Raw genomic sequence first — 25,480 nt, forward strand, 5'->3', positions numbered from 1 at the left:
GTGCGTACTTTTTCTCCGCTGCAGTCAATGTGCGGGAGGCGAAAGCTATCGATCGCTCGGCCCCGTTCTCCAGCTTGTGGGACAGGACGGCCCCAATACCATATGGTGATGCATCACATGTGACGAGCAAAGGCTTTCCAGGATCATAGTGGGTTAGTAACCCAGACGACGACAATTGTTGCTTTACCCGCCGGAAAGCGGTTTCTTGCGGCTGACCCCAAACCCAGGTGTGATTTTTCTTTTGCAGAAGGTGCAAAGGGGCCAGCGTAGTTGCCAGATTGGGGAGGAACTTCCCGTAATAATTTACGAGACCAAGAAAAGAACGAAGATGCGAAGTGTCAGTCAGGGCGGGGGCATGTTGAATTGCACGCACCTTCTCTGCGACGGGGTGCAAACCTTCGCGGTCCACCCGATAACCTAGGTAGACTACTTCCTTTGCCTGAAATACGCATTTTGTGCGACGTAAACGGACTCCAGCCTGCGAAAGGGGTCTAAGGACAGCCTCCAGATTTTCCAAATGTTCCTGCTCCGACGTCCCTGTAATCAAAACGTCATCTAAGTAGACAGCCACACGTGGTAAACCTCTCAAAATGCCCTCCATAACACGTTAAAAAATTGCGCAGGCAGAGGATACTCCAAAGGGCAACAGTGTATATTCATACAGGCCCCGGTGTGTATTAATCGTTACATATGGTCGGGAGACAGGGTCTAGCTCCAACTGCAGGTAGGCGTGACTCATATCTAATTTTGTAAACGAGAGTCCACCTGCACGTTTCGCGTAGAGATCCTCTATGCGAGGCAATGGATATCGGTCGAGTCGGGAAACCGTATTCACTGTAAGTTTATAGTCGCCACACAAGCAAACTGTGGCATCTGGCTTCATTACAGGTACAATTGGTGCTGCCCAGTCAGCAAAATGGACGGGCCTGATAATACCCAAAATCTCCAAACGAGTGAGCTCCACTTCTACCTTCTCGAGCAAGGCGTAAGGCGCTGGGCCCGCCCGGAAATAGCGCGGCGTGGCTCCTCGTTCGACTTGGATACGGGCTACGGCCCCTTTTATTTTCCCCAAACCAGGCTGGAATACATCTGGGTATCGTCCTAGCACCTCAGTCAACCCTTCAGAAACTGTTTGGAGGATGTGCTGCCATTGCAACCGCAAATGGCGCAACCAGTCCCGACCCAACAGGCTGGGCCCATGGCCGCGCACCATGATAAGTGGGAAACGCCCCTCCTGGCGTCCATAAACAACAGGGGTCATTGTAGTTCCTGCAATGTCCAGTGGTTCCCCCGTGTAGGTGGCCAACCTGGCCTGTGAGTCGGTTAATGTAAGGGTCTGTATACCCAGCTTGATGCGGTCGAATGTCCTCTGGGCGATCACGGAGACCGCTGCGCCAGTGTCCAACTCCATCTCAAGCGGGTGGCCATTGACCCGTACTGTCACCTTAATGGGGGCCACACGGGGAGCTGCCACACAATGCAGCTGCAGGCAGTTGTCCTCCGTCTCCACGTCCTCAGGAGTAGTCACCGCAGGTTCATCCACATGGAAGGTACGGCCCCTGGGCTGGTCCCAGTTTTGGTCAGAACGACGGCGCCTCTGGCGCCCCCAGGACCAGCGTCCGCGATGGGGTCGGCGCCTACAAGTCTGACATGGACATAGCTCCCCATCCATTGGTTCTGGAGAAGGCTCCCTTCGGGGAGGAATGTCCGACGGCCACTGGCGCGATCCGGACGTTGCCTCGCCCAAGGTACTGCAGGAGTGTGGAGGTATGTTTTTAGACGGAAGGGGTTGCGCCCCAAGGCATGCACTTCCATTCCCTGTCGCTCCTGCACTCCTCGTTCTGCGCTCTCTTGGGACAATAATATTTGAATGGCCTGTTGAAAAGTCAATGTTGGCTCAGCTAACAACTTTCTCTGGGTGGCTGCATTGTTAATACCGCAAACCAAACGGTCACGTAACATTTCTGACAAGGTCTCACCATAGTCACAGTACTCTGCAATCCTGCGTAGCCTGGATAGAAAATCGGCAAGGGATTCTCCAGGGGTCCTCTCAGCGGTATTAAACTGGTAACGCTGGACTATCGTGGACGGGGTTGGGTTAAAATGTTGCCCCACTATATTCACAAGTTCATCAAATGTTTTGGTGTCCGGCGCAGCTGGGTACGTAAGGCTCCTAATCACCCCAAACGTATGCGGGCCGCAGGCGGTGAGCAATATGACCACCTGGCGCTCGTTTTTGGTGATATTGTTTGCCCGGAAATAGTAACGCATCCGTTGTGTGTACTGGTTCCAGCTTTCCAGCGCAGCATCAAAAACATCTAAATGTCCGTACAGAGGCATGGTATAATAGAAAACAACTTCCAACCCGTATCCAACAAAAATCCAGGGAGGTGGCTTCAGCAGTGTAGACAGCTATTCACTTTAACCTTCGTCGCCAGAGGGCCACGAAGAATCCAGCACGAGTTTTAAGGATACAAAGTAATAACATTTATTTACAATAACATATATATATATAACAGTAGCAGTAACTTCCCTTGCTGCATACTCCTTCCTGCTGGTTCCTGAACTGGCCAGCTTTATTTATACTAGGAGTTTACTAATGGTTTCTCCGCCCCCCCTCATTGGGGAAGCTCATACTCCCACAGGATTGTGGGATTGTCATTAGTCCCCAGCCAATGGTAAGTAGGCAGGTTATAACAGCTTGCTAATTAAAATTGAGCCGAAGCACCTTTGTAATTGTCCATGACATGGGCAAATGTAACAAATGGCTGGCTTAATTTGCTTGTTGTTGACTGCAGAAACGGACGCAATATTACTCCAAATCAACATAGATTAAAATGCACTAGCTGTCTCAAGTATTACAACTTACTTTAGTTTACTGCGGAATTATTAAATTATGCTACCATATTGAACATCAATAAAGCTGCTTTCAAAAGTCAAATCCCAGTTTTGCCTCTGGAGATTGATGAATAATAAATATAAGTTAAAGTAAGAAAGTTGCATTTATAAATTTATTTACAGTCATGCACCAATTTTGAAAGCATCTTGGCCTAGATATTTGATTGTGCCTGAAGAAGGGAAAAAGGTGGTGGGTTATGCAGAGTCGATTCATATAATTTCAAGGACCAGGAGAAATTGATACTGTCAGTTTATTATAGCAATCAAACCTGCAGCCACTGCTGCTTATTGGCCCTGCAACTTTGTTTTTGGTCCGGAAGCATTGGATGGAGAGGGTCAGGAATCTGGGGGATATCACGGTAGCGGCACGGTATCATGGTAAATCTGGGCGGCACGGTAACACAGATAGCACTGTTGCTAACTTTTGGTTGGCTCTTAGTAAATGTTGCTCATTATGTCTTTACTAAATTTGCTCTGTTTTATAACCTTTGCTCTGGAGTTGCCAGGAATCTTTATGATACTAGCATGAGGTTCAAGTTAAAGTGCTGATCAATAACTCAATACACCAGTTAGTACGTTTCAAATCAAAACACATTTATTATACACAGTCAATCACTACTCATGTAAAAAACTCTACTTACTAGACTATCTCTAACACTAAAAGGCCTATACTTAGCTTTGGAACTGGCCCACCAGGTCAGGGGAACAAATGGCCTTTTGTTCAATTCTGAGTCTGCAGGCTTCAAAGCTGGTATAGACTGGTAGCTAGGAGCGCCTATCTCGTAGCGTGCGTTGACTGGAGACTTACTTGGTTGGTGCAGCTACTAGGCAGGTCACGGTCAAGGGTTGTTTCGAGCTGCTGAGAGACCCTGCCAAGAAGGACGAATTGAACTTGGGGACTCTATCTTATAGTCCCCAGGTGCTTTGCGCCATTCGGGGTGGACCCTGTACCTGGTTCCAAGTGATTGGACTAAATTCTGATCACTTGGATCGATTTCTCCAATCCTGGAGTTGGTCCCTGATCGCTGGGCGGTTCCTCAGTGTCCGTTGGCCTTCCTTTGTCTTGGCTCCTGCTGGCGCCGAGGAGTCTGGCCTGGCCTTGTTTACCTCAACTGTTTCCAATTGTTCCCGGGGATCGCTCATCAATATGTAGATGGGTGTTAGTTTCAGTGCTGTCTGGGTTCCTGCAAGTTCTGGTTACAGGAAACTTTGCACCTGCTTGTTTTTCCTCCGTTGGCTGAATTTCCCTGCATTCTTAGTGGATCTCCATTTTAAAGTCGGGAAGTGGCCAACCCAAGTGGCTACAGCACTGTGGCTTCACAGCACCAGATCCTAGGTTCGATTCCCAGCTTGGGTCACTGTCTGTGTGGGGTCTGCACGTTCTCCCCGTGTCTGCGTGGGTTTTCTCCGGGAGCTCCGGTTTCCTCCCACAAGAAGGGTGACATTGTAAGGGTGGGGAAACATAGAACATTTTATCTACAGTGCAGAAGTAGGCCATTCAGCCCATCGAGTCTGCACCGGCCCATGGCAAGAGTACCCTACCTAAGACCACACTTCCACCCTATCCCCATAACCCAGTAATCCCAGCTAACATTTTTTGGGACGTTAAGGGCACCCGGAGCCACTAAGGGCCACCCCAGAAACCCACACAGACACTGGGAGAACATGTAGGCTCCGCCCAGACAGTGCCCCAAGACGGGAATCGAACCTGGGACCCTAGAGCTGTGAAGCAACTGTGCTAACCACTGTGCTACCATGCCGCCTCTAGGCTTGGGGGATTTGATTGTCTCAGGGTGGAAGCCGTAACTGATTGTCAGTCTTTCCCCATCTCCATTTCCTTACAGATACCAAAATAGATGATGGTGTCAATCCCGCAGTGGATGCTCTCGTGATGCTGGTGGCAGCCCAGGCGACCAGACGCCGAAGAAGACAGCAGTGTCAACTCAGGCTGGAGATGGCACCCCATGTGCAGGGGGCCGCCACTCACCCTAAAGCCCGGCCGTCCATCAGGCCAAAGAGGAACCCAGAGGGAGATGCCAGTGACGACCCAAAGTGCACAGACGCCGTTGGTCTTTCAGGGAGATGACGGATAGCATGTGCCGCAGCAGACTCCATCTCAACAAAGATTTGGTGCGGCATCTATGCCAAATACTTGCGAACTTGATACCCCGTGGAGGAAGAGGACATCTGCTCCCGGTGGGCGTAAAGGTCACCACAGCGTCTACGCCAGCAGTTCATTCCAGGGCTCAAGCAGGAACATGTGTGACATTTCACAAGCTACAGCCCACAAGTACATCTGTAAAGTCATGGATGCCCTGTATGCCTGAGCACCAGACTTCATCAACTTTGAGATGGACCAAGCCCACGAAGATGCCCGAGATTGCAGGATTGTCTGCCATCACAGGGATACCTCAGGTCCAGGGGGTAATTGATAGCACTCCTGTCATCTTACGTGCACCGGGCCATCAGGGAGTGCCAGTCATTAACAGGAATGGGTTCCGCTCCCTGAATGTTCAACTCGTGTGCAACCACCACCTCTGGATCATGCAAGTGTGTGCATGCTTCCCACAATGTGTACATGACAGCTACATCCTGGGACACTTGGAGATCCCCGGCGTCTTTGAGGACCATCCCAAGATGATGGTTTGGCACTTGGGGGATAAGGGGTACCCACTGACGCCTGGCTGATGACGCTAGTGCAGAGGCAAGAGGCCGAGGTGGAGACTTAATATAACAAGGCCCATGTTGCCACCTGTGCTGTCATTGAGCGGTGCATTGGACTGCTCAAAATGCATTTCTGAGGCCTGGTCAGCTCTGGTGGTGCCCTGCAGTACACCCCCCCAAGAGGGTCTGTCACTCTGTGGTGGTCTGCCCTGCCTGCCATAATCTGGCACAGCAGCGGGGCGACATGCTGAAGTAGTAGGAGGAGGAGGGACATGCAGCCTCATCTGAGGAGGAGGCGAACCAGGAGGGGATGGAGGACGAGCCCGGGCAGGAGGAGCCAGAGGATGGAGGACAAGCGGCAGCAAGGGTCCTGCATGCCCAGAGGATAAGGGAGGCCATAATCCATAATCCTCACCCGATTCTCATCGGACGATGCTGTCAGCTCACCTCCTCACCCCATTCCCCTCCTTCTTCCTGCCCCCATTTCCCGACCCATCCACCACAACCCCCCGACTACCCTGTATCACCCCCCCAGGGTCTGTGCATCATTACCCCAGGGTGATGGGCCTGTGTCAGCACTGACAGCGGGTCAATATACAAAGCAGAAAAGTGATGATAACTCACTGTGAGGAAAGCTCTGGTACTCCTCAGTTTATGCCAAAGTCTGACTCCCGTCTTTCTGCTGACAGCGAGCTCACACCCAACCTCTGAATGGGGTCTGCATCGGGGGCATTTGAACTTGCCTAGTGGAGGAGGGGTTGGGGAAGCAGTGGTCAACGGTGGGGGTGCAGGCATGCCCTCTGTGAAGGTTAATGTGACAGAGGCTTCACATGTATCAGGTGTAACATGTTTTAATTGTGAACATTTTATATTTCCATTCCCTTTAGCTAGAGATAGTGCACCCCCCCCCCCCCCCCCCCCCCGCCCATGCCCAATCAGTAATTTCAATCTTCTTGATCTCACGTGGTCTACTGTTATGTAGGAAGCACATCAGAGGTGGAGGCAGCTGTTGCCTTTGATGCCTTTGGCGAATGTCCTCTGGAGGGCCTGGAGGTGGAGTGCCCTGGCTGACTTACTGGTGTCACTGGCTTCACCGTGCTGCCATGTTCTGCCTGCTGCACTTGAGATATGCCAGTGTCACAAAGTGGAGATTTGGAAGACTTGGAAACAGCCGTCGTCTACATGGTGGCAGGCCCCAGGTTGGCCTCCAGCACGTTCTCCTCCCTGACAAAGCCCGCAGGGCCATGGGGGTCCCCATGGGATGGAGGGGCAGCTGGAGTGAGCTCTAGAGGGCTCTGCATCATCTAACTCTGCCAGTCCTGGAGCCTCCCCTGACCTGCAGTACCATGGTGTCTACGCCCCCCCGTTATGCTCCTCAGTGACTGGCCCACGCTCTGCAGTGCCTCAGCAATGTCCTGCATCTGGGACATATCTCTCTGTGATTGGGATATGCTCTGTAGTGCCTCAGCAATGTCCACTTATGTATGGGACACGTCTCTCAGTGACTGGGACATGATATTGATGCCCTCAGCCATGGTCATCACAGGCTGAGCCATGCCTTGGACAAAACTGTTCAAGATGCTGACCTCATGCTCCTGGTTTTCCACTGTGGTCGCCAACCGAGCAGTGTTGGCTTCGGTGTCAGACATTGTCAGCATCATCTCCTGTGCCTGTAGCCTTTGGAATTCCTCCAATCGCTATGCACTCGCTGGAATGTCGTTGCCATCCCCTCCTGAATTTCACGGCCTTCTCCTAGCATCTGCATCAGCGCTGAGATAACCCTGTCCAGAAGCTCAGCATTTGACAGGGACTCAGCTGAGTCCTGGTATCCAGCAGACCTCCGACTGCTGACTCCCTCGGATGTTCCTGCCTCCACGTGTTGTGCATCAACAACTGTGTGGTGCTCACCAGATTGTACCCAGAAGCCTGTGCACTAATGTTCCACACCGAGTTGTGTGTCTCTGAGCTGGTAGAAGATGGGGGTGATAGCTGTGTTGCCTCGATGGTGGTTTTCCCGGAGCTCTCTTCCAAAGTGGTCTCTCGGGTGGTAAGCCTGGCCCCATTAGATGGAGCTCCTGCGAGAGAATGGACTTGTGGTCAGCGAGAGGGATGGATGATTTTCTCTGATGAACAACTCAGTTGCGACAGCTCACCTGGGTGAAGGGGCAGTGGATCCTCAACTCTGCAGCACAGGCCAACATTATTGTCGGTAACTGCTCTCTCTCGGTCAACCCTAAATTTTCAGGGCTCATTTCTCATTTCTCGGATCTCTGCTATTCCGCCACCCAACTTGGCCCTTTCTCGCTTATTATGAGCTATCTTCTCCTGCGGGAACAAAGAGAGGCCTTTGTGAGCCGCACGTGTGAAGGGTCAGGGGGGTCTATAGTTGGTGGAATGCATGGGCACCGCAGCTGGACATGAATGAGTTGTGCTAGTAGGTGCCGGAGTGCTGAGGAACAAGCACCAAGATCAGATGTGGGGAGTCTGAGGAGTCTGCCAGGGATTTGTGAGGGCAGGGAGGAGAGGGGTGGGTTGGAAATTTGAGGGATGGCTGGAGGAATTGATTCCAGGAGAGAGGTGCATAACTGACCGTTGCAGCTCGGTGGAGGTGGTTGGTTTTCTTCTGACATTTGATACTGGTCCTCCTGGTCATGCTGCCTGCACTGACAGTTGCTGCCACTGTCTCCCAGGTGGTATTGGTGGCCCTGTTGCTGGTTTCCTAACCCCGTCAGGGGAACAGGATGCCCTGCCTCTCATTCACAGCGTTGAGAAGCCTGCCCAGGTGAGGAACGCCAAAGCGAGGAGAGTTCTGTGCGCTGCCATGCTTGTGTGTTGACTGGGGGTGAGTAGTGAGGGAACGTTTAAAAGCAGTTCCCCTTTGTTCATGGTGAGACGCTGAGGCGCGAGTCTGACAAATCAGACATCGAGACAGCCAGTGATGATGTGACACTCGTGGGAGTTCATTTTCAGCATGAACTGCCGTTACATATGGACTACGATCTTGCCAATGCAGCTGTAGAGAAATACCCTGCCGACGGAGAATCCGCTGTCTATCTTTGCTGGATAATTTACCTCATTTAAATGTTAGGAATACTTTTACCACTATAATATTAATTTCAAGGAAAACGTTCATGATAATACATTTTTCTACTTTAGTTGGCAGATATACTGAATTTACAGGCCAGATTTTGGGGCCAGGTCCAAAGACAGACTGACTAAAATGTATGTCTCGCTGCAAGATCCAGCAATCTCTCTAGCAAGCATTACACCGTTATTACTGAGACTCTTACAATCTTCTTTACTGGGCATTTGAAGCATAGAGGGTTGGTAACCATGTAAAATATCTTGGACTGGACTTCCGGTGGTGGCCATGGAATGAGTGGTTGCACATTTTGTGGCTCCTGCTTGAGGTGGAATTGTTTGGTCCTTGTTACCTGTTCACGGGGGTGTTTGCTGGTACAAATTACAGGAACAGATGGAGCTAAGGATTCTCCTTCGGCTGGGCATACCTCAGCCCTATCAAACAACGAGTGCATTGGAAAGGGGCAACAGTCAAAGAACAAAGAAAAGTACAGCACAGGAACAGGCCCCTCGGCCCTCCAAGTCTGTGCCGACCATGCTGCCCATCTAAACTACAATCTTCTACACTTCCTGGGTCCGTATCCCTCTATTCCCATCCTATTCATGTATTTGTCAAGATGCACCTTAAATGTCACTATCGTCCCTGCTTCCACCACCTCCTCCGGCAGCGAGTTTCAGGCACCCACTACCCTAGTAAAAAACTTGCCTTGTACATCTCCTCGAAACCTTGCCCCTTGCACCTTAAACCTATGCCCCCTAGTAATTGACCCCTCTACCCTGGGAAAATGCCTCTGACTATCCACTCTGTCTATGCCCCTCATCATTTTGTAGACCTCTATCGGGTCGCCCCTCAACCTCCGTTGTTCCAGTGAGAACAATCCGAGTTTATTCGATCGCTCCTCATCGCTAATGCCCTCCATACCAGGCAACATCCTGGTAAATCTCTTCTGCACCCTCTCTAAAGCCTCCACATCCTTCTGGTAGCGTGGCGACCAGAATTGAACACTATACTCCAGGTGTGGCCTTACTAAGTGATGCACGATCAATGACCACTAAAGCGAGGTTGTAGTCCAACTGAAGGCTTTAATAAGCTAGATGTTTCCCCCAGCAGCTCAGGTACAGAATGAAGGCTGCTGGGGCGGCACGGGCTCTTATACCCTGCCTAGCAGGGCGGAGCTACCATACAGCTTGACCAATAGGAAGCATACAATATCTACCAATGGTGTTCCAGCATTACCAGGTACCATAATACCGCTACACAGACTACCACACTAAGGTTCTATACAGCTGCAACATGACTTGCCAATTCTTATACTCAATGCCCCGGTCAATGAAGGCAAGCATGCCGTATGCCTTCTTGACTACCTTCTCCACCTGTGTTGCCCCTTTCAGTGACCTGTGGACCTGTAGAGACCAGGTCAGACCAGGAGCTTTCAAGGAGTGCGATAGAAGGAAAGACGACGGAGAGCTCTGTGGTGTCATTGCCTGCTCAGTGGTCCACAGAACAGTTGGTGGAGCTTTTGACAGCCAAGTTCCAACAGCAAAGGCAGGAGGCCTCAGAGGACCTGGATACGGTGGCTGACCCGATTCGGGCAGCCATTGAGAGAGTGGAGCAAAGGTTGGAGGTACAGGGTGCATCGCTCTAAAAAGTGGAAGAGTCGGTGGCGCATCATGAGGTGTGGCTGGCCTCGTTGGAGGCAGTGATTGCGCTTGTAGCGGAGAGCCAAAGGAAGCTGAGGGAGAAAATAGACGATTTGGAGAATCGGTTGAAGAGGCAGAATCTCCTGATTGTAGAGTTGCCCGAAAGCATTGTGGGAATGCAGACCATGAACTATGTAGTGAATATTCTGAGGAAACTGGTGGGGGAGAGGGTCTTCATTTGACCTCGCGAGGTGGATCGAGCTCACAGGTCACTGAGGATGAGGCCGAAAGCAGGGGAGCAGCCAAGGGTGGATGTGTTTGCAGACATTTTCAACCTCTCCCTTTCCATTCCGAGGTTCCCACCTGTCATAATATACACCAGTATATCATGGTGCAGACACACACTGATGGACACACAGCAAGACCAATCAACACACACAACACCGCAGCCAATCACCAGTGAGAGCACACGCACTATAAAGACAGCGGGCATCAGAGTTCCCGCTCATTTGAGTAGCAGCTAGCTACGTGTTCCAGCAGCGTTTGCAAGGTAAGGACGAACCTTTCCAATCCTTTCTAACGCACCTCCGCATCCTTGCGCGATCTTGCAGCTAGGGGCCCACCTCCGACTCCATGATACGCGACCAGATCGTTTTCGGTGTTCAGTCGGACCCCCTATGTCAGCAACTCCTCAAAGTAAAGCAACTCACCCTAGCGACCGCCATCGAGACCTGTGTCCTACATGAAAATGCCACCAGTCTGTACTCCCATATCCAAGCGGCTGAAACGGCACGGCAAGGTCCCCACGAGGCGGAACGGGTCCAAGTGATTGAGCACCTCCAAGGTCTCAGCCTGGATGAGGGTGGCCATTTTGCACGCTTTTCGCGGACTCCCACGCTTGTACGCACCAAACGAGGGGACGGCGACGTGGAGGAATGTAATGCGCAGGCGCGCACCACGCATGACCGCACCGCGCATGCACGGTGGTGCAGCGAACGTGCTGACGTCACGACGTGCGGCATCTGTGGCTCCGCCCATTTAAAACGGCAATGCCCTGCAAAATCTCGACAATGCCTACGATGTGGAAGACTTGGCCACTATGCTGCCTGCTGTTGCGCAGCTCAGCCTTCCAATTCATATCGCTTCAGCCAGTCTCGCAGGAATGTTCGGGCAATTCAACCCACGGTCACCGAGTCCGATTCCGACCTCCCACACACCAGTCAAAACAGAGGACCCGAAGGCGCCTTTTCGAGTCGGTGTCGAAACGAAAAACAGGTTGTCCCCGAAGCAAAGACACCAGCTGCTGTCGGTCTACAGCAGCGATCCAGACGATGAGTGGTGTGCCACCCTGACGGTCAACTGGTCCCAAATACGATTCCGCCTGGACACTGGTGCCTCCGCCAATCTCATGGCGTGGTCTGCTTTCCAAAGCCTTCGTGTCAAACCAACCATTCTTCCATTGGCCTGCCAACTATTGGACTACAATGGCAACATCATTCCTGTCACTGGCTCATGCCAACTCGAAGTGATGCACAAGTCACGAAAAGCCATCCTTCCTTTCGAGATCGTGGGCTCCTCGAAGGACTCTCTGCTTGGCGCACAGGCATGCAAGCTGCTAAACCTCGTTCAAAGAGTTCACTCTTTCTCTCTCTATCCTGATGACAGAACGCCACGCCTGTGGTGCATGCACCTCGCAGAGTCCCAGCACCCCTCAAGGACCGCCTCAAGCAGCAGCTGCAGGACCTCCAAGACCAAGGAGTGATCTCCAGAGTTACGGAACCAACCGACTGGGTCAGTTCCATGGTGTGCGTAAAAAAGCCTTCTGGCGAGCTCAGACTCTGCATTGACCCAAAGGCTCTGAATCGCAACATAATGAGGGAGCATTACCCAATCCCCAAGCGCGAAGAGATCACATGCGAGATGGCTCGCGCCAAGCTCTTCACCAAACTTGATGCCTCGAAAGGATTCTGGCAAATTCAACTAGACAGGTCCAGCAGGAAACTGTGTACCTTTAACACCCCTTTTGGCAGATATTGTTACAACAGGATGCCGTTTGGGAACATATTGGCGTCAGAAGTGTTCCACAGAATCATGGAACAAATAATGGAAGGCATTGAAGGTGTTTGCGTCTATGTCGATGACATAATCATTTGGTCCACCAACCCGTAGGAGCATATCAGTTGCCTCCAGCGCGTGTTCAAACGCATACGGGAGCAGGGCATACGCCTCAACAGAGCCAAATGCTCCTTCGGCCAGACGGAACTCAAGTTCCGAGGGGACCACATCTCCCAGGTGGGTGTGCGGCCGGATGCGGACAAGGTGGCTGCCATCACAGCCATGAAAAAGCCAGAGGACAATAAGGCGTTCCTCCGATTTCTGGGCATGGTCAACTTCCTAGGGAAGTTCATCCCTAACCTCGCCTCTCATACCACAGCTCTCAGGAACCTGGTCAGGAAGACGACAGACTTCCAATGGCTTCCTGCCCAGGAGCGCGAATGGAGAGAACTTAAAACCAAACTTACCATGTCCCCGATATTGCCTTTTTTGATCCAACGAAAGAGACAAAAATTTCGACCGATGCCAGCCAATCTGGCATTGGGGCAGTGCTCCTGCAACGTGATGAGGCCTCATCATGGGCCCCCGTTGCATATGCGTCACGCGCCATGACCCCACGGAACAGCGCTACGCGCAGATAGAAAAGGAGTGCCTGGGCCTTTCGACCGGTGTCATCAAGTTTCATGATTATGTGTACGGCCTTCCCCAATTCACCGCCGAGACCGGCCATCGCCCGCTGGTCAATATAATACAAAAAGACTTGAATGACATGACGCCTCACCTCCAGCACATTCTGCTCAAACTCCGGCGATACGCCTTCTAGCTCGTATACACCCCGGGCAAAGACCTGATCATAGCCGACGCTCTGTCAAGGGCAGTCAACAACCCGTGTGACTCAACGGGATTTGTCTGCCAGGTTGACGCCCATGTGGCCTTCGTGGCCTCCAATCTACCGGCCACGGATGAACGCCTCGTCCAAATTCGCCGCGAGACTGCGGCTGACCCCCTGCTACAGCGTGTCATGCGCCACCTAAAAGACGGGTGGCTCAAGGGCCAATGCCCGCAGTTCTACAACATCAGAGACGATCTGGCGGTAGTCGATGGTGTCCTCCTGAAGCTGGACCGCATTGTTATCCCGCACAGCAGGCGCCAGCTTGTCTTGGAACTGCGACACAAGGTCCATCTTGGCGTGGAGAAGTGCCACCGATGGGCCCGAGAGGCAGTGTACTGGCCCGGCATCAATGACGACATCACCAACACAGTGCTCAACTGCCCCACCTGTCAGCGGTTCCAGCCGGCCCAACCACATGAGACCCTACAGTCCCATGAGTTAGTCACGTCCCCTTGGTCCAAGGTCGGCATCCACCTGTTCCACGCGCTGGGCTGGGACTATGTTCTGATTGTAGACTATTTTTCAAACTACACGGAGGTGGTATGTTTGCACGACATCACATCGTCTGCAGTCATCCGTGCCTGTAAGGACACCTTTGCTCGTCACGGCATCCCATTCACTGTGATGTCGGACAATGGCCCCTGCTTTGCAAGCCAGGAATGGTCCAACTTTGCCAGGAGGTACAACTTTGTGCATGTGACATCCAGTCCCATGTACCCCCAATCCAATGGCAAAGAGGAGAAGGGCGTCCACATAGTCAAACGGCTACTCTGCAAGGCTGACGATGCGGGATCCGACTTCAACCTCGCCCTGCTGGCCTATCGCTCGGCCCCACTGTCCACTGGCCTGTCGCCAGCCCAGCTACTCATGGGTCGCACCCTGAGGACGACGGTGCCGTCCATTCACGTCCCAGACCTTGACCATGTTCCGGTCCTTCAACGAATGCAACTATCTCGTGCACAGCACAAGGCGGCTCATGACTCCCGTGCAGCTGATCTCCCTGCTCTGGCTCCAGATGACAACGTCCACATCCATCTTCTGGATGGTGGCTGGTCTGCAACTACTGTGGTTCTTCGGCAGGTGGCTCCCCGCTCGTTCCTGGTTCGTCTACCGGATGGTTCCATTCTGCGCCGTAATCGACGTGCCCTTCGTCTCGTTCTGCGCTCACTACGTGATCCTCCGCCAGTGCCACGCCCTCCTGTTGTCCTGTTGTCCCTGACCTGGACTATGCGGAGATTCCAGTTACTCTGCGTCCTCCTCACTCTGACGCAGTCCAGCCCGCTCCTCAGCCGGTGGCTCCTGACCCACCCTTGAGGCGGTCAACCAGAATTCGTCGCCCACTCAGAGACTTAATTTGTGAAGTTTGTGCACTAATGGACTCTCTGGTCTGTTCTGTTCTTCCGTTTAATCGTTCAAGTGGTTTGTTATATAGTGTTCATCTCGTTATTTGTGTGACACACTGTTTTTTCTGCACCAGGCACCTTCCCATGTAAATAGCTTAGTTTTATGTACATAGTCCTGTAAATATTTCGCACACACGTAGTCAGGAACATTCACCATACACTATTTATTATCATGCAGGAACATTTTTTTATATAAAAGGGGGGATGTCATAATATACATCAGTATATTATGGTGCAGCCACACACTGATGGACACACAATGGGACCAATCAACATACACAACACCGCAGCCAATAACCAGTGAGAGCACACGCACTATAAAGACAGGGGGCATCAGAGTTCCCGCTCATTCGAGCAGCAGCTAGCTAGGAGCACAGAGCTCACAGCCTGCAACACAGACATTCTCCATGTGCTGAGTGCATCAACTGGTTTGGATATGGCAAAGGTCTTTATTTAAAGCTAGTATCGCATTTACCCACAGTTCAAGTATGTGTAAATAGTTAACCTTTTAATAAAATAGTGTTGCACTACTTCAAGTGTTGATGACCTGTATGTGATCCAGCACACCCAACGCATCACCACCTGCTTCAAGAATACCACCATGATACCGTGCCAAAGAAAAAGGCAACGTGCCTTGACGACTACCATCCGGTGGCCTTGACATCTATCATTATGAAGTGCTTAGAGAGGTTGGTCATGAGACACATCACTCCATATGCAGAAATCCTGACTATGCAATCTGCAACTCAGAGCTCTGACACAGGCAGTGGTGTGGACAACACCACTTCTCCCTCAACCCCGAGTCAGTCACCACTAGAAATCTGTGAGATTTACAACTTTTTGCTCCCACATTGTCAGTTGAAATCCCATAAAAAGTCAGACCTTGTCCAATCATGTTTATCTAGGTATGTGATAGCGATGTGATTGATAACAATTAATGAACAGCAGAACCGACCCTGAAAATATAATTTAAGAGTTGTGGAGTTTATAAGCTGAACATTTTTAACAGCAATTTTTAAAAAAATGTTTCTTTCAGAATATCTTAGCTTTTATATTCACCTCATTTGTATATTTCAATCATTAACGTGCTGCTGTGGGGTAAATGGTGGTGGGGGGGGGACCTTGAAAATCCTTTACTGCGATTGGCTGCTTGGACAGCATGAGATATCAGTGCTGTTCTATACTTCAAATTTGTTTTTTGCAAAGATTTACTTCATTCAGCGTGTAGCGAGTCCGGCAAACCATGGCCATGGGCGGGATTCTCCAAGAATGGGGCTATGTCCCCACGCCGGCGTGAAAAGCGGCACCAACCACTCTGGCGTCAACGGTCCCTGATAATGGGGAATGCTCCCCTTCTTAGGGGGCTAGGTCGGCGCCGGACTGGTCCCCGCAGCTCCAGCCGGCGCAGAACGGCCGGCGCGAGGTGGTGCATGCGCGGAATGGTCAACATGATTCCGCGCATGCGCGGGGGTTCCGTTCTCTGCGCCTCCCCCCGAGCAATATGGCGGAGCCCTATAGGGGCCCGGCGCGGAGGAACATAGGCCCCCATGGAACCAGACCGCCCGCCGATCGCGGGCCAGGCCACCGTGGAGGATCCCCCCGCCCCCCCTCCAGGACGGCCCCCGCAGACACACCTTCCAGGTCCCGCCATGTGGGACCTGAGGAACCCACGCCGGCCGGACTCGGTGGCCACTCGGCCCATCGGGGCCTGGAGAATCGCCGGGGGGGGGGGGCACTTTCAACGGCCCCCGATTGGTGCGGTAGGAATCCCGCATGCGCCCGAGAATCAGTGGGGGAGAATCGGGAAGCCAGCGTCAGGGCGGCGCGCGCGGCGTGATTCTCGCATCTCCCCGGGGATTCTCCGACCCGGCGCGGGGTTCGGAGAATCCCGGCCCATATGTTTTGGGAATATCCGAGGTTACAAGGGCTCTGGAAAGAGTTGGGAATGGGTTTGGGAGTAGAGATGGCGCCGAGCCCGTGAGGAGCGATATTTGGGATGTCGGAAGATCCGGGAGTGCAACTGGGGAGAGAGGCTGATATCGGGGTAGCCTTTGCCTCCCTGATAGCCCGAGGCGGACCTTGCTGTGCTGGCGGGACTCCGAGCTGCCGAAAGTGGGGACATGGGTGAGTGAATGGCAGAGTTCCTCCACCTAGAAAAAGATCAAGTTTGCCATAAGAGGGGCGGAGGAGGGGTTCTCCATAGGCTGTTCATTGCTTTCTTTAAAGGACCTTAACACGTCAGAGACGGGGCGGGGGGATTCTTTGTGTTTTCTTTGGGTTTTAGGGGGGCTGAGTTAAAAAGAGGGGGTGGAGACGGTGATATGTGAAGAATATGGTTACTTGTGCATGGTTTACTGTTGGTATTTTCTCATTTATGTTCTGTTTATATTTGAAAATATCTCCACTAAAATATTTTTCCAAAAAAAAACCTCCGGACTGTGTGTTTAATCCTAACCATATATAGAACATAGAACAGTATTGCACAGTACTGGCCCTTCGGCCCACGATGTTGTGCCAATAGAACATAGAACAGTACTGCACAGTACAGGCCCTTCAGCCCACAATATTGTGCTGACCATTTATCCTAATCTAAGATCAACCTAACCTACACTTCAATTTACTGCTGTCCATGTGCCTGTCTAAGAGTCGCTTAAATGTCCCTAATGACTCTGACTCCACCACATCCGCTGGCAGTGCATTCCACACACCCACTACTCTCTGTGAAAAAAACTACCTCTGACATCTCCCAATGTCACCTTCCTCCAATCACCTTAAAATTATGTCCCCTCGTGACAGCCATTTCCACCCTGGGGAAAAGTTTCTGACTCTCCACTCTATCCATGCCTCTCATCATCTTGTTCACCTCTATCAAGTCACCTCTCTGGCTTCTTCGCTCCAGTGAGAAAAGCCCTAGCTTCTTCAGCCTTTCTTCATAAGATATGGCCTCCAGTCCAGGCAGCATCCTGGTAAATCTTCTCTGTACCCTCTCCAAAGCATCCACATCCTTCCTATAATGAGGCGACCAGAACTGGACACAATATTCCAAGTGTGGTCTAACTAGAGTTTTATAAAGCTGCAGCAAAACCTCACGGCTCTTAAACTCAATCCCCCAGTTAATGAAAGCCAACACACCATACACCTTCTTAACAACCCTATTAACCTGGGTGGCAACTTTGAGGGATCTATGTACGTGGACCCCAAGATCCCTCTGTTCCTCCACACTTCCAAGAATCCTGCCTTTAACCCTGTATTCAGCATTCAAATTCGACCTTCCAAAATGAATCACTTCACATTTATCAAGGTTGAACTCCATCTGCCACTTCTCAGCCCAGCTCTGCATCCTGTCAATGTCCTGTTGTAACCTGCAACAACCCTCAACACATAAATCTACTGAAGACCTCAGAGTACAACATGACCGACGTATGTAGAATTGTATACAGAATTTTACTCTCTGTAACAGAAATATTAAAATGCCTGTGATGTTCTCATTACTGAATTGAAGCATTTCAGAGTGTATCTTGATCTCCAGAGAAAATGTATCATTGCACTTTTCCCTGTTATGACAATTTGAAATGTTTTGTAATGTCTCTTTCAGATATTTTATGAATGAAGTATATTTTTGCAAAAAACAACAATGATATCTCATGCTGTCCAAGCAGCCAATCGCGTTAAAGGATTTTCACGGACCCTCCCCACTCACCCCACAGCAGCGCATTAATGATTAAAATACACAGATGGGGTGAATATAAAAGCGAAGATATTCTGAAATAAACATTTTTAAAAAAATTGCTGTTAAAAATGTTCAGTTTATAATCTCCACAACTCTCAAATTATATTTTCAGGGTCGGATCTGCGGTTCATGAATTGTTATTAATCACATCGCTATCACATACCTAGTTAGACCTGATTGGACAAGGTCTGATTTTTTTATGGGATTTCAAATGACAATGTGGGAGCAAAAAGTTGTAAATCTCACAGATTTTTAGTGGTGACTGACTCGGGGTTGAGGGAGAAGTGGTGTTGTCCACACCACTGCCTGTGTCAGAGCCCCGAGTTGCAGATTGCAACTTCAGGATTTCTGCGTGATTCTGCACATTACCAACATATTGAAGTTGCGTTCAGTTTCATGAAATATTAAGAGCGAACACAGGCAGGTCACCATCAACCTTCTGCAAGATCTCACCCAATGGGCCAAATTCTCCTATACCCCTGTCAGCAGGATCAATGGCGGGTAGTGGGGGAGGGAGTATTTGACGGGAGGTCCAAAAATCGGTTTTATGCAGGTATGAATTTGCAACGCGACCTTCCGATAGTGTCCACCATGCTGGATCGGGAATGCCACAGGAGGCCAGCATGAAACCGATTTGCATCCCGCTAATGGGATGCAGGTGAAAGCCCGACTATGCCCAATTCTCAAACGCCTGGACCAATGTGGCGTACAAAAGTCAGAACTTACCTAAAGACGGCCTAGGATAGAGGCAACTAGTGACTCTGAATCCTGGAACACCACAACAGTGGGTGGGTGGGGGGGAGCATCTATCAGGTCGATCTTCTAGCTTCAGAGTCATTGAGGAATTCCATCTTCCAGACTCAGAGTGTTTGTGAGGATCCATCTCCTTTCTTCAATGAGAGGTCAGTGATGTCATTTACTTTTTAAATATGATGCCTGGATGTGACAGTGCGACACATGCAATTTATCCCGTCCCGCTACAAAACCCCTGATGCATTATTAATTATTCCGGAGACGGAAGGTATAGCATGGTTTCCCATCAGCCGTTCCAGCAGGAAAAACTCCCCCACCCTGCCTCACCACAGAATTTAGCCCCGGATTCTTCCCAATGTGCTTTCTTCTGGGTATGTTATAGTTGTATTTGATGCACGATCAATTGAACAAAGACTAGAGTTGGATACAACTGAGGCTTTATTGCTCTAAGATGTGTGGCCTCCCACAACAGCTGGCGAAATGGCTGCTGCATGGAGGACACACATATTTATACTCCGCCTACTGGGCGGAGCCAGCAGGAGGGACTACTAACGTACCTGTAGTACAGGTCCTACCATACATCACCTAATAGAGGTGCAACAGTGGTTTACCACATTCACCCCCTGTTAAAATTGGGTCCGGGTGGGGTGGTGGAGAACTGTATACAACAAATGGTTTTCTTTCTGCATTTACATTTACAATTTTTGATAGAGAGGAACAAAAATGTGTTTTGAAGTCCAGTGGACCAGTTAGAGGTTTAACCGGTCCGGGGTCTTGATGCATCGGGAGCGACGCAGTGGTGGCAGCGATGCCGATGCTGGTCTGATGTCCAGAACCTCCGGGAGTGTGCCAAAATCCTCTTCATCCTCGAGCGTGGTCAGGGGGAGGACGGATGGTCCCGGGGGAGGACGGATGGTCCCGGGGGGGTTGCTGCTGGGAGCGCCGGGGGAGGGAGGGTGGTGCCGGGCCGGGGGTGTGTGTGCGTGTGTGACCTGCTGGTGCCAGGTTCCTCAGGGAGGCAGTATCCTGGTGGCCGTCGGGGTACGCCACGTAGGCATACTGGGGGTTTGCATGGAGCAATTGCACCCTTTCCACCAACGGGTCTGCCTTGTGGAGTCAGACATGCCTACGGAGCAGGACGGGTCCTGGAGCTGCGAGCGAAGTCGGGAGCGACACCCCAGATGTGGACTTCTTGGGGAAGGCAAAAAAACGTTCATGGGGTGTGTTGTTAGTGGTGGTGAACAGTAGTGACCGAATGGAGTGTTGTGCATCAGGGAGGACCTCCTGCCAGCGGGAGGCCGGGAGGTTCCTGGACCGTAGGGCCAGTTGAACAGCCCTCCATACCGTCCCATTCTCCCTCTCTACCTGTCCGCTTCCCCGGGGGTTGTGGCTTGTCGTTCTGCTGGAGGCGATACCCCTGCTGAGCAGGAACTGACGCAGCTCATCACTCATGAAGGAGGATCCCCTGTCACTGTGGATGTAGGCGGGGAAACCGAACAGAGCGAAGATTGTGTTGAGGGCTTTGATGACGGTGGCAGAAGTCATATTGGGGCATGGGATGGCGAAGGGGAATCTGGAGTACTCATCGACCATACTGAGAAAATACGTGTTACAGTCGGTGGAGGGGAGGGGCCCTTTGAAATCTACATTGAGGCGCTCAAAGGGGCGGGAGGCCTTCACCAGGCGCACACGGTCCAGCCAGTAGAAGTGCGGCTTGTACTCCGCACAGACCTAGCAGTCCCTGGTGATTGTCCGTACTTCCTCGACAGAGTAGGGCAGATTGCGGGTCTTTATGAAATGGTACTCCCGGGTGACAAAGACTGTCATGCAGGGTCCGGAGTCGGTCTACTTGTGCGCAGGCACATGTACCCCGGGATAGGGTGTCTGGGGGCTCATTGAGCTTACCGGGGTGATACAAAAACTCGTAATTGTAGGTGGAGAGCTCGATCCTCCACCTCAAGATCTTATCATTCTTGATCTTGCCCCGATGTGTGTTATTGAGCATGAAGGCTACCGACCTTGGTCAGTGAGGAGAGTGAATCTCCTGCCGGCCAGGAAATGCCTCCAATGTCGCACAGCTTCAATGATATGTTCTATGTTCTATTTTATTTGTTCTATGTTCTATTTTATTGGATAAACATATGGATGATAATGGCATAGTGTAGGTTAGATGGCTTTTGTTTCGGTGCAACATCGTGGGCCGAAGGGCCTGTACTGCGCTGTATTGTTCTATGTTCTATGATAGCTTGGGCCTCTTTTTCGACAGACGAGTGCCGGATTTCTGAGGCATGAAGGGTGCGGGAAAAGAATGCCACGGAGCTGCCTGCCTGATTGAGGGTGGCGGCTGGGGCAATGTCTGATGCGTCGCTCTCTACTTGAAAGGGCAGTGTCTCATCTACTGCGTGCATCCCGGCCTTGGCGATATCGGCTCTGATACGGGCGAAGGCCTGTTGAGCCTCGGCCGCCAGGGGAAAATGGGTTGACTGTATGAGTGGGCGGGCCTTGACCGCATAGTTTGAGACCCACTGAGCGTAGTACGAAAAGAACCCCAGGCAGCGTTTGAGGGCCTTTGGGCAGTGGGGGAGGGGGAGCTCCATGAGGGGGCGCATGCGGTCGGGATCGGGCCCCAGAACTCCGTTCTGGACCACATAGCCGAGGATGGCTAAGCGGGTCGTGCTAAACACACACTTCTCCTTGTTGTAAGTGAGGTTTAGGAGAGTGGCGGTGCGGATAAATTTGTCAAGGTTGGCGTTGTGGGCCTGCTGATCATGGCTGCAGATGGTGGCTTTGTCTAGGTCCGGAAAGGTGGCCCGCAAACCGTAACGGTCGACCATTCGGTCCATCGCCCTTTGGAAGACTGATACCCCATTGGTGACGCCGAAGGGAACCCTGAGGAAGGGATAGAGGCGGCCGTCTGCCTCAAAGGCAGTGTATGGACGGTCCGATTTACGAATGGGGAGCTGGTGGTAGGTGGATTTGAGGTCTACCGTTGAGAATACCCGGTACTGTGCAATCTGATTGACCATATCAGATATGCGTGGGAGGGGGTACGTGTCGAGCTGCGTGTACCGGTTGATGGTCTGGCTGTCGTCCACGACCATTCTGTGTTATTCCCCAGTTTTAACTACTACCACTTGGGCTCTCCAGGGCCTGTTGCTGGCCTTGATAATGCCTTCCCGAAGCAGCCGCTGGACCTCGGACCTGATGAAGGTCTTGTCCTGGGTGCTGTACCGTCTGCTCCTGGTGGGGATGGGTTTGCAATCCGAGGTTAGATTTGCGAAGAGGGAAGGCGGATTGACCTTGAGGGTCGGAGGCCGCACACAGTGAGGGGTGATAGGGGCCCACCGAATTTCAGGGTTAGGCTCTGGAGGTTGCACTGGAAGCCCAGGCCGAGTAGTAGGGCAGTGCAGAGGTTAGGGAGGACGTAGAGGCGGAAGCCGCTGAATTCTATGCCCTGGATCGTGAGTGTGACGTACAGTACCCCCGGATAGCCACGGAATGGATTCCGGAGGGCAGGTAGATTCTTTAGTTGGCGGGGTGTACCGCGAGGGTGCAGCCCTTACCGTATCTGGGCGGATGAAGCTTTCGGTGCTCTCGGAGTCCAGCAGGCAAGAGGTCACGTGCCGTTGATTTTAACGCTGGTCGATGCGGTGGCCAGGTTGAGCAGACTAGACTGGTCGATGGTCACTGAGGCGAGTCGTGGTCGGTCGTCGCTGGTGTAGGATGATGGGGAGCCAGGGGGGCCCCCTCTAACAGTCCTGGCGTATGAGGTCCGACCCAATCCCCGTAACAAACGCATCCCCCATAAGGAGGTTTGAATGTTCAGTGGCCGTAACGGCCTGACAGTCACAGTCCCGGGCGAGTGGGATTAGGGCCCCCCTGAAGGCTTCTATGGACTCACCAGGGAGTTGAGAGCGACTGGCGAGTACATGCCTGGCGAAGAGCGTGTTCGTCTTCTGAGGTTAATTCTCCTTGAGAAGCGTCATGGCTTTGCCGTCGTTCGGCGTGTCCTGGATTGGAGGACTGTCGGAGGATACAGCAGGATTTAGATTGTTTGGAGACTTGGGCGGAGAGATGGCAGATGGAGTTTAATCCGGACAAATGTGAGGTAATGCATTTTGGAAGGTCTAATGCAGGTAGGGAATATACAGTGAATGGTAGAACGCGCAAGAGTATTGAAAGTCAAAGAGATCTAGGAGTACAGGTCCACAGGTCACTGAAAGGGGCAACACAGGTGGAGAAGGTATTCAAGAAGGCATACGGCATGCTTGCCTTCATTGGCCGGGGCATTGAGTATAAGAATTGGCAAGTCATGTTGCAGCTGTATGGAACCTTAGTGCCACACTTGGAGTATAGTGTTTAATTCTGGTCACTACACTACCAGAAGGATATGGAAGCTTTAGAGAGGGTGCAGAAGAGATTTACCAGAATGTTGCCTGGTATGGAGGGCATTAACTATGAGGAGCAGTTGAATAAACTCGGTTTGTTCTCACTGGAACAACGGAGGTTGAGGGGCAACCTGATAGAGGTCTACAAAATGATGAGGGGCATGGACAGAGTGGATAGTCAGAGGCTTTTCCCCAGGGTAGAGAGGTCACTTACTAGGGGGCATAGGTTTAAGGTGCGAGGGGCAAGGTTTAGAGTAGATGTACGAGGCAAGTTTTTTACACAGAGGGTAGTGGGTGCCTGGAACTCGCTACCGGAGGAGGTGGTGGAAGCAGGGACGATAGTGACATTTAAGGGGCATCTTGACAAATACATGAATAGGATGGGAATAGAGGGATAAGAACCCAGGAAGTGTAGAAGATTGTAGTTTAGTCGGGCAGCATGGTCAGCACGGGCTTGGAGGGCCGAAGGGCCTGTTCCTGTGCTGTACTTTTCTTTGTTCTTTGTTCTTGATTAGCGGAAAGACGTTGGAGCTCAACCTTGAGTCCAGGATCTGTATCTTCTGAGCCTCCGAGACAGGGGTGGACGCCGAGTTGATGTACGCCTCGAAACAAGCTAGCCAGTATTGAAAGTCTTTTTTGGTGTTGCTTGAATGCGGATCCAGCAGCAGGCGATTCGGTTTGATACGGAAGTCCATCTTTTGAAAATCTTGTAGCAATAAATTGGTGCACGATCAATTGAACAAAGACTTGAGTTGGATACAACTGAGGCTTTATTGCTCTCAGATGTGTGGCCTCCCACAGCAGCTGGCGAAATGGCTGCCGCATGGAGGACACACATATTTATATTCTGCCTACTGGGCGGAGCCAGCAGGAGGGACTATCAACGTACCTGCAGTACCATACATCATCTAATAGAGGTGCAACAGTGGTTTACCACAATATTTAACAACAGCATTGCAAATAATAAAACACATCACATTTTGTATTTATGCAACATGGATGTTTTTAAAATAGTGATAGATAGAAGTGTCAGATTTGTCAAAAAATAATGAGATAATAAAGCTGAACTTCAAAGTTAGTTATCCAGCAATGTAACATTTTGGCAAATTGAGATACCCTCAATTACAACTCGAGAGAGATGGTTGGTAATACAAAGGCTTTAATTAGCAGAGAACCAGTCAGCTGCCGAGAAGTGTGCTCACTGCACACTGCCCACTGGACATTACCTTATATATGGCTGCCTGCGGGGTGGAGCCGGAGGCGGAGTCCCCCAGGGTTCCAAACCCGGTCTTAAAGGGATCATTACATTAAAGGTGCAGTAACCATTCATCACACAAATGAACTTGCTTTGCCTAAAGGGGCCTGAATGGATTTACCCTAGAATACTAAGGGAGGCAAGGGAGGAAATTGCTGGGGCCATGACAGAAATGTTTGTATCCTCATTGGCTACAGGTGAGATCCCAGAAGACTGGAGAACAGCCAATAGTGTTCCTTTATTTGAGAAGTGTAAAAGAGATAATCGAGGAAATTATAGGATGATGGGCCTTAGTCAGTCATATGGAAGTTATTGGAAAAGATTCTTAGGGACAGGATGTACTCACATTTGTAAACAAATTGACTTATCAGCAATAAGCAGCATGGTTTTGTGAAGGGGAGGTCGTGTCTCACTAATGTGATCAAAATTTTCGAAGAAGTGGTGATGATAATTGATGAAGGAAGGCCAGTGAATGTTGTCTACATGGCCTTCAGTAAAGCCTTTGACAAAGTCCCTTATGGCAGACTGGTACAAAAGGTGAAGTCACATGGGGGTCAGAGGTGAGCTGGCAAGATGGATACAGAACTGGACCGGTCATAAAAGATAGAGGTAGCAGTGGAAGGGTGTTTTTCTGAATGGAGGGCTGTGATTAGTGGTGTTCCGCAGGGATCAATGCTGGGACCTTCTATTGTTTGTAGTATATAGAAATGATTTGGAAAA

The sequence above is a fragment of the Scyliorhinus torazame genome, chromosome 11 (assembly GCF_047496885.1).
Source record: "Scyliorhinus torazame isolate Kashiwa2021f chromosome 11, sScyTor2.1, whole genome shotgun sequence".
Lineage (NCBI taxonomy): Eukaryota > Metazoa > Chordata > Chondrichthyes > Carcharhiniformes > Scyliorhinidae > Scyliorhinus > Scyliorhinus torazame.